This window comes from Pituophis catenifer, unplaced genomic scaffold (genome assembly GCF_029215685.1).
Source record: "Pituophis catenifer annectens isolate HBS135680 unplaced genomic scaffold, rPitCat1.0.hap2 SCAF_2, whole genome shotgun sequence".
In the NCBI taxonomy this organism is placed as follows: Eukaryota; Metazoa; Chordata; class Lepidosauria; order Squamata; family Colubridae; genus Pituophis; species Pituophis catenifer.
In genome coordinates, this window is record NW_027256882.1 from 192,610,092 (window position 1) to 192,619,318 (window position 9,227).

Genomic DNA, 9,227 nt, shown 5'->3' on the forward strand with positions numbered 1-9,227 from the left:
GACGTCGGAACCGCAGTGGGCCAGGAACAGGGCTCTCTTGCATTCATCGTCGAGGTTCTGGTAGCCGTTCCCTCAGAGGAATTGCCGGAACCTGACCATATACGACCTCCATTTCTCTCTTGCCGGGTCGAATGGATTCAGCGAAGCGATCGGTGCTTGCGGGGTTGCCATTCTGTGCGGTGCCGCGGTTGAGTGACTTCAGCTCGGTTAGGCGATCGTGCCATGAGTCTTGCTCAGGTTCTCTTCTCTAGTCCTTCGTCGCCAGTGTTGGATTAGGCACAGGAAATGAAGACGTGACCAGCTCGATACATTTAGCAACTTTATTGCAACAGTAACAAGACTGGCTGTGCGCTGCCGGAGCTCTCCTTATATTCACTCCGGCAGACGCACCGCCCCTAGACAGCTATTCAAACTTCCCGCCCGATGGCTGGCAGCCAATCCGGGCGGGTGTCCTTATAAGGACATAACAACCAAAGTCTTGCCTCATCCTGTCTTTAAGCTCAAGTAAGCCATTACCCCTTCCTTCATGGAAATATATAGAGGCTCTACAATGCAAGCTATAACTAAGGTTACATCTGTTGGGAAAACCAGCTGGCTTCAAAACTATAGTGTCTAACTCTCGGCTTTTGGAGGGAATATATATGAATTTGATTGTTGTCTCTGTTCTTGACAAGCTCATCCTTTAAGACAGCATGCAGTTGCACATTTGGTTACGGCAACAGCGCCTGTGTTAAAGTCTAATTGCAGCGTACAATTGCAAATGTGAAAGTACAAATGATGTGCAAGACCTGATACAGATTGAAAAGAATGTGCTTGGCAGAAATTCTACCAAGCTGGAGAAAAACAAATCCAGGCTACTTTATTGAGCCAAATATTAGAACCAGAAACATGGAGAACAGATATGACATGATACGCAGGTATAGGGGTTTCCTGCTTGAGCAGGGGGGTTATTTATTATTTTTATTTATTTATTTATTTTCATCAAGCATGCATTTTATGACAGATACCAGTGTCATTATAAATACATGAAAAAGATACAAATAAAAGAAAACATTAGGGATGGTAGGCACGTTGGTGCACTTATGCACGCCCCTTACAGACCTCTTAGGAATGGGGTCAGGTCTATAGTAGACAGTCTAAGGTTAAAGTTTTGGGGATTTGGGGAAGAAACCACAGAGTCAGGTAGTGCATTCCAGGCATTGACCACTCTGTTGCTGAAGTCGTATTTTCTGCAGTCTAGTTTGGATCAGTAATTTGCAGCTAAGGTCAGTTAGTGATTTAAAGGGATTATCTACCATCAGGAAGAAAGGTGAAAAATATGGAGAAAGGAAATAATTGAGATGGCAAAGACAGTGAGAAAAAAGTCTATGGTGAAAATAGGTAGTGATGAAAGGACAGGGGCATGTCCATTTCTCTCAACAAACTCAGAATACATCTCTGGTCACATCCACAACAGGTAACTTGACTTCACCCACAAGATGAGGCATACCAATGCATTATATACTTTATCACAGTGTTTCTTGAACATGGCAACTTTAAGATGTGTGGACTTCAACTCCCAGAATTCTGAGAGCTGAAGTCTATATATCTTAAAGTTACCAAGCCTGAGAAACACCACTTTATATTATGGTCAGATAACATCCAATTAAAGGAGAGTAGGGGAGGGGGGGAAGGAGGATGCTTTTATTCTTCTACCTTAAATGACAAATTATGGGGTGGGGACCAGATGAGGTAAAACTTGTGTGATCAAGAAGAAAGATTGGCATGCCAGGACATTATTGTGCTGCCGTGGATTGCACATTGGGACAGAGTGTACATAAGTGCAGAGATGTGGCATTATTCATAGTTCCAATGTCTGTATACAATGCACAATATGTAACTTGAAATCTTAATGCAGGAAAGATTGTTTATCTCTGTATGTTACCTATTCAGGAATAGCTTACCATTCATAATTGGCATATGGAAATGAACAGTATAACTTGCTGAAGAAATAGATCCAACGAAAAGAAATAATTAATATCCATGGAAATGAATATGCTGAAAACTTTTTATTCTAAGAATATTAGTAAAAAATAGTAAAATTAACTTCGTTTAGTTTTAAAATGAGATTAATACAACAGAAATGTTAATTTTGTATTCATTGCACAAACAAGAAAGTTTTTAATTCAAATATCAAATGCAAGTAAAGGGACTGTTGAACTGCATAGAATAATAAACCTTGATTTGCAGGAAACAATACATGCTCTTAGTAGACATTTGAAGCAGAAGCTTTAGACCAGGGATGTCAAACTCAAGGCCCACAGGCCAGATCTGCCGTGGAGTGCTTAGATCTCACCTGCGGGGCCACTCTGGAAACAGCAAAGGACTGGCCCGTGGTGCCTCTAACAGCAAAAACAGGCTCCCAATCTCTGTTTCCGGCTGGGACAGCCTCCTACAACCCTCTGCCAGCGAAAACAGAGCTCGGGAGGGCAGTGTGGCGCGTGCCCTCTGCCATTTTCACTGGCAGAGGGTTGCAGGAGGCCGTCCCAGCTGAAAACGGAGATTGGGAACCCATTTTTACTGGCAGAACACATGGGCCACCATAGGCGCCCCTGAAATGAGTGAAGTCAAGCTGGCTATGCCCAGCCTGGCCACGCCCACCCCGGCCCCCCAAGGTCCAACACAATCCTGATGCGGCCCTCAATGAAATCAAGTTTGACCCTTCTGCTTTAAACAATAATATAAAGACTTTAAAATAATCTAATTCTACCAAACATTTTGCCACACAATGTTATATTTTTTGAAGTTTTTATTTTCATTTATATATTACATAACCATATATTGGGCTTGTCATTTTGTTTATGACTTTGTGTGTTGTTGTTGTTTTGTCATTTAACATTTGTAATCTCGTGAAATTTATCTTTGTGCTTATGGGGAAATTGCCAAACATTCTGAAAGAAAGAATGTTCAAGAGAGACCCTAAAACAGAAATATTACCGGCATAATTGTAAGCTTCCATGGGAAAGGAAACCAAAGAAAGAAATATGAGCTGCAGAGGGAACATTGTGATGAGATGTGATTTAAAACGAACATTCTTAGAAGATGGGGAAAAGGACATATAATCAAATGCAACAATAGAGTGAGGAAAGCTAAGTAAATCCCTGTTTAGGGGATTAATTTACACAAATGGGTAATCCTGTGTCCCAACAACCTACATAATAGTGGGCTACCAAAACAGATCTGTGGAGTTATGGTGACACCTAGTGGTTCATTTATTCCTGAAATATCTTCAATAATATGGAAAATTCAACACTCTCAAATGTTTCTGTGGGTCTAAACCAGGACAAGAATAAACAACAATACAAAACAGGATAAGCATGTAGTTCTTTGAGTGATGATTGGTACAGAGGAGATATTCTGTTGAAATGTATTTGAATATTAGTAGCTCAGGTTGTTAGTTAGGCTGTTGATTTGAGCTCCAAGCTTGGCAATTTGGTTTCAGACGTTTTGTCGCCTGATGATGTCTCCTAGAATGGTGACAAAACATTTGCAACCAAATTGCCAAGCTCGGAGCTCAAACCAACAGGAGATATTCTGTGCTTGTGCAGACCAAAATTGGACTTCTAGATAATCAGAGAGAGAAGCAACCTAGAATTAAGGAGAAACTTCCTAATAGTGAGGACAATTAACCAGTGGAACAGCTTGCCTCCAGAAATCGTGGCCGCTTCATCACTGGAGGTTTTTAAGAAGAGCAGGGGGACAGCCATTTGTCTGAAATAGTATAGGGTCTCTTGCCAGAGCAAGGGGCTGGACTAGAAGACCTCTAAGGTCCCTTCCAGCTCTATTCTGTTCTATCTCAGATCTTCAATCTCTGCCCTTGAGTGGCAAATTATATGCCCTTAATTGGCTCAAGTATTAAGATTTGTTCCCTCCTTAAAGAGTAGGTCAAGAAAAGATAACAGGTGTCTCACAAGACAGCAGTGAAGATGTACTGGTTATGGGCTGAAAGATAACTTCAGTGACTGGAGAAACAAACTGTTTTCCTTCTACGAGTGTCTCTCAGCGATAGTCTCACCTCTAAGAAAAGAACAGGCTGGCAAACCTATTCAACCAGAATGTCCTGACAAACACCATAATTGCTGAACCATTGCCTTGGACTTCCTGAATAAAAAATCATCTTGCATAGATGGAAGTAGGAGATTGCACCTGGTTCTGATTTAGGGGAAAATAAGGGAGTGAGCAAAGCTCTTGGGAAGCACTGATCCCAGAGATTGGAGAGGTGGTTTGCAAGGAAACAATTGGAAGTTCTTAGCCTATTCAAACCTAGAATTTCAAGGCAGCTGCCTGGCAAGGTGAGTGGTGGGCTAGATTTAGCCTCAAAGCTGAAGGTCCTTCTCCATCTCGGTGTTGGTCAGTAAAACTCAATTTACGCACCACCCAACTCCAAACTGACCATTGGACAGTGTACAATAACAAAATACAAAGTATACAATTTAAGAACAAAGGAATAACAAAGGGAATAATAAACAAGAACAGAGGACTAGTCCAGCTAACAGCACCCATACCCATAAACATATCCAGTGGGCCCCAATCACCCTTTCCCCTGGTTGTGCTTACTCACTATCTAACAAACATTCCCTTCCTCTTCTAATAACATACAAATCCAAATCATTTTTTTGGCATGCCTTCTGTGCAGTGTATTGGAACCATACACATTTGCCGGAGCATTTATAAGAAATGCTGGCTAGTTTGTGATGTAAGGTTTTCCATATAAACATACTATCTATCACTCCTCCTGGAACCTTATTAACTCCTGACTTAGCCAAAATATCTATAGATTTCTGTAGTCGTGGCAACTGCCCATAAAGTGTTGAAGCTAAGCTCTCACTCTGAGGAGGAGCCTAAATTTGCTTTTGAAACATCAAGATTACACTGATCTGCTTACAACTATTTTATCCAGGGTCAGGTGATACTATTTTGGCAGCCTCTCTTTTGTATTTAACATATCACCGTATCCTTTATCAGAGACTCAATATAAATTCCCTAAATTTATATTGTTGAGTCTGTTCAACTCCAAAACATGCCAGTCAGCCCTCACTCTTTGAGTTTGTGTAAAAAAAAAAAAAAAAAATCTTCCTGGCAAAAGTAATGTTTCTCCTAAGGACAAAATACAAGCACTTTTCTATTGGGCATTTGCAATTTTTGATTATCTTTTTCTCTGGAAACTGAAATATGTTGCAAATTTCTTGGGTCTCTTTGCCAGCAAAATTTCAAGAAAGCACTCCGAAGCCTTTCTTCTCTCTGCTCGACCTGCTAGCAATCAATACAATGGAAAGGCCTGAAGCTACTTAGACCAATTCTGTACTGTACAGTGTTTCTTCTGTTATCAGAATCCCAGGAGCTGGAAATGAAATCTATTTAGAGTTCATTCTGTTCAGGCACCAAGCACTGTTGTAACCCAGCCGACACCGCCCCCCCCCCCCGTGGCTCCCCCCCCCCCCCCCGCAGATCACTCCATGGACCCAAAGTCCACAATCAAGTCACTTACAACAAGCCCTTTTCTTCACAGGGGAGATGTTAAGCACAAACATAAAACAACAGTAAACATCCCACAGAAAAGGATGCAAGTCTTCACATAATATGCCCATTTATGCGTTGCATAAGAATTCTGGATTTATTCAATTGTCCACTTTTTATTTTCTTGGCTATCCAAGATATTCTCAGAAGTCTTCACCATAGTGTCAGTAATTTTCCTAACCTGTTTCTTCAAAATCCAACTTTTGTTTCGATGGAGTATCACAAGGAAAACCATTGCCTGCACAGTTCTGATCTTTGTAGATATGGGCACATCGCAGCATCTGAATAATTTGCCAAGGCCTTTTACCAAATATTAATCTCTGTGGCATTTTTCCTGACTGCTGGTTCCTTAACTCCAGTCAGTCTTAAAAGGCAGAAGCTTCCACCACTTCATTGCCAATTCTAAGGCTGGTTGCTATTGTCAGTGGTTTGGTATTCTTTCCATTTAACCTTACTCTCATTTTTCACTATGTTCCTCGGCTTTCATTACAGGTAGTCCTTGACTTACAACCCAAACTTTCCATTGCTAAGCAAGGCAACTGTAAGGTGAATTTTGCCCCATTTTGCCACCCTTTTGCCATAGTTGTTAAGTGAATCATGCAGTCATTAAATAAATCTGGCTTCCCCCGTTTACTTTCTTTGTCGGAAGCCAGCTGGGAAGATTACATATGGTGGTAACGTAAATATATGGCAGTTGCAAAGTGCCCGAATTTTGATCAGGTGATCATGGGGTTGCTGCAACGATTATAAGGATGAAAACTGGTCATAAATAAAAAAATTTTTGCAGTGCCACAGTAACTTTGAATGGTCACTAAATGAATAGTTGTAATTCAAGGACTATCTTTAATAGTATTTGCAGATCTTTTCTATTTTCAGCTGTCAAAGTAATGTCATCAATATAGTCCAGATTATTGATCTTTCTTCCTCCGATTGTAAAGTCACATTTATCTTCTTCCAGTCCAGGTTCCCTCAATATACACTGCTCAAAAAAATAAAGGGAACACAAGCAGAAGACATCCGAGATCTGAATGAATGAAATAGCTTTATTAAATACTTAGTTCGTTACATACAGTAGTTTTGTGTTCCCTTTAGTTGTTTGAGCAGTGTATAAACTACTGTATGTAAAAAACAAAGTATTTAATAAGGCTATTTCATTCATTCAGATCTCAGATGTCTTCTGCTTGTGTTCCCTTTATTTTTTTGAGCAGTATATATATTAATGTGTAGGTTGAACAAAAAAATAAGGGAGAGTATACAGCCATGAGTTTTCTCCATTGTATAAAAAGTTCTTAAAATCACACTCTGCATCTAAAACTCATCCATCTTCTAAAAGTGGATTCATTCATTTGCATAACAGTTGGCTTATTATTGTTAAGAGATGAAATTTTAAGAAAGAAAGTATGATCAATGCCCCTGCAATGGAACATTGACCTTCTGGCCATTCTGGGAAACAGAGTTCTTGCAAACAAATAAATAAATAAAATGTAAATAATGGTCTGAGACAAGGTCAGAGTGGGGATGGAGATGAGGGGAATGCTCATTTTCCAGGGAATGTAGGCAGAATCTAAGGGATGAAATTGGTGCCATTTTCTCTGCATGTACTAATAGCAGATGAATAATAATCTAACAAGAGATATTAACATGCAATTTAGGCAGTGGTGGGATTCAGCCAGTTCGCACCACTTTGGGAGAACCAGTTGTTAACTTTCTGAGCAGTTTGGCAAACTGGTTGTTGGAAGAAATCATTAGTGCAGAGAACCAGTTGTTAAATTACTTGAATCCCACCACTGAATTTAGGTACTGCATTATTTGCTTCCTTGCCTGCTCTTGCTTGGAAAGGTACATGATTTCTTTTGTCTATAATGGCATTTTTCCTCTAGTAATTCTGCTTGTAAAAAGCCCCTCTTGTCTTAACAAGCAAGTTTCTAGCAGGGAGAATGTATGACATAAGGAACCATTTAATTGGTATAAATATGTATGCTAACTAATTCGTAAAAGTCTGAATGTCTGGGATTGAGAAATAGATTCTGAAGAAATCTGCCAATCATACATGCTCTGAAAACGTGCAGGCCTTCTCCATTGTAAAATGCAAGAGTACTGCCCACATTTTTTCTACACTGCATAATGATTTCATCATCCTTGCTTTTGTAAAACTTCCAGGGTCTTGCAACTAACATTGCATGGTCAGAGCATTTTCAGAACAGGGTAAACAGTACAAAGTTTATTGCAGAAGTTAAGCTTTAATCTCTTGTAGTAGTTTATTAAATTTCTGGCATTTATCCTCCATAAACTAAGGAACTCCTGTTCTTACAAAGTGCTTGTATACATTCCATATTCTCTTAAAATCCCTGCTGAAGCAAAGTCTTTTACCTGCGGCTATTCTGGTGTTAAAAGTAAGTTTTTGAAAGGGTATGGGAGGAAAATGGATGATGGAGGCAAGGGATGTAGCTGAACAATTTGTAATTTGGGTTGTGCAATGGCGTTTACGAGTCTTCCACTTGTCTGATTGAAATGAATGAAAAGGATCACTTCCATTTTAATATGCATATGCATATGTATATGTACATATTATAATTTATTATTATAGTAAAATATAATACAAACTAAACTGAAAGAAAGAAAAGAGAATATAGGAATAAAAGTGTTACGGTGGCACAGTGGTTAGAATGCAGTGTTGCAGGCTAACTCTGCTCACTGCTAGGGGTTCAATTCTCACTGGCTCAAGATTGACTTAGCATTCCATCCTGTGTAAGAGTATAATAAAGAGAAAAGAAATATATAAAGAACTGACATCCAACCTTTATGACAATAAATATAAAAAGTTTAATAACCATTCATTCTATCTAAAGTTACAAACATTTATCTCTTTATCCCATCTCTTATCTATAAACAAATCCCCCCCTCCAAAAATTTCAGCCCTGTGTCAGCAGAAAAGCCAAAAAGGGTATCCAGTAGTAACAACAGTTATTTTGTAAATGATTGTGAAGCAGTTGTTGTGACCCACTTAGGATCACCAAGGGAGATAGACACAAGATCTAAAAAGATCTTACTAGATTTCCCTCCTTGAGATCTTCCTTTTTTTTGGAGCATCTGTATTTATTTTTCTAGATAAACCACAAAAGCTTATGCTTACCCTTTTATCTCTCAAATTACAGCTAAAGTAACTTAATCAGGGAGGACACTAAGTTCAGAAAAAAGATTTATGCCCATTGGGCATTTTAACCTGTGGCGCCCTTCCATGGCAATCCTTTTCTCCTTCCATGATCTGCCAGATATTTCAAAGGCTCAGATTGTGGAGCTCCTGAGATTGTAGGGCCCTGGAGCTCAACCAGAAAATTCAATCTTAACTATTACTGGCAGATTCTACTTATTTTGCAAATGAAGGCAAATATATATGTCCCAACATAACGTTGAAGGATCTAATCTGAATTGGTCACCAGGACCAAAGCTTTTTCTTTCAGCTATGTGGCTCTTGCTGGAGCCCATCATCAGGGAACTTTTCTCTCTCTAGAACAGTGGTTCTCAACCTTCCTAATGCCGCGACACTTTAATACAGTTCCTCATGTTGTGGTGACCCCCAACCATAAAATTATTCCTAAAACCATTGAAAATATGTGTTTTCTGATGGTCTTAGGCAACCCCTGTGAAAGGGTCGTTCGATCCCCAAAGGG